Genomic DNA, 1,395 nt, shown 5'->3' with positions numbered 1-1,395 from the left:
TCTTCCAACAACAACAACAAAGCCCTGGGCTTGGTGACTTCACTGGTGACCAAACATTTTACGAAGCACTAATACCAATTCCTTCTCAAAGTTTTCCAAAAAAATTGCAGAGAAGAAGGAATTCCTAACTCATTCTATCAGGCCAGAATCATCCTAATACCAAAGTCAGACAAAGACACTAAAAGAAAATAAAACTATACACCAATATTCCTTATGGTCACTGATGAAAAACTTCTCAACAAAATACTAGCAAAACAAATCCAGTAGCATATTAAAGAATTAAGCACCATTTTAAATGGGATGTATTCCCAGCTTATAAGGATGGTTCAATATACACAACATGATTAATGTAATACACTACATCAACAGAACAAAGGAAAATTACCACATGATTATCTTGACTGATGCAGAAAGCATTTGACAAAACTCAGAACACTTTCATGATGAAAAAAAAAAACTCAATAAACTAAGAATAGAAGGAAACTATCTCAATGCAATAAAAACGATATATGGAAAAACCCATAGTAAACATCATACTGAACTAAAGTATAGACCAGTAAAATAGAATACAGAGCCAGAAGCGAACTCTCGCATCTATAGTCCAGTGATTTTTGACAAAGGGGCCAAGACAATTCAGTGGGTAAAAGAACAGGCTCCTCAACAAATGAACCTGGGGAAGTTGGATAGCCACATGCTGGGTTTAACACCAGAGGTACAGACAACAAAAGAAAAAAATAGATAAATTGGACTTCATGAAAATTTTAGAAATGTATGCATGAAAAGACATTATCAACGGAGTAAAAAGGCAACCCACAGAACAGGAGAAAATACTTGCAAATTATTTACGTGATAAAAGATTGCTATCCTGAATACATAGAGAACTCCTAAAAGAATATATAGAGAACTCAACAAAAGAAACCAAACAACCAGATTCAAAAAACAGGCAAAAGTATTGAATAGATGTTTCTCCCAAGAAGATATAAAAATGACCAAGAAAATGAGGGCTGATTGCAGTGGCTTACACCTATAATCCTAGCACTTTGGGAGGCCAAGGCAGGTGGATCATTTGAGACCAGGAATTCAAGACCAGCCTGGGCAACATAGTGAGAACTCATCTCCAAAAACAAGAAATAAAAATGTTAGCCAGGCATTGTGTAGTCCCAGCTACTTGGGCGGCTGAGGCATGAAGATTTTTAAGCCCAGGAGTTTGAGGCCATAGTGAGCTTTGATCATCCCAGTGCACTCCAGCCTGGTGACAGAGTAAGACTTGGTCTCAAAAAAAAGAAAGAAAAGAAAAAAGAAAGGTGCTCAATATTACTAATCATTTGGGAAATGCAAATCAAGTCCAAATTACAATGAGATACCCACTCATACCCATTTGATGACTGCTATCAA

General features: G+C 36.5%; 1 protein-coding gene across 1 annotated transcript in view; it reads left to right on the top strand.

The window, feature by feature from the left end:
- EPS8 (epidermal growth factor receptor pathway substrate 8) overlaps window positions 1–1,395 on the top strand; it is a 286,550-nt gene that overhangs the window by 18,200 nt on the left and 266,955 nt on the right. The window lies entirely within an intron of this gene.

The sequence above is a fragment of the Mandrillus leucophaeus genome, unplaced genomic scaffold (genome assembly GCF_000951045.1).
Source record: "Mandrillus leucophaeus isolate KB7577 unplaced genomic scaffold, Mleu.le_1.0 Scaffold383, whole genome shotgun sequence".
Lineage (NCBI taxonomy): Eukaryota > Metazoa > Chordata > Mammalia > Primates > Cercopithecidae > Mandrillus > Mandrillus leucophaeus.
Note: the sequence above shows the minus strand (reverse complement) of the source record. Positions and strands in the feature narration are given on the sequence as shown.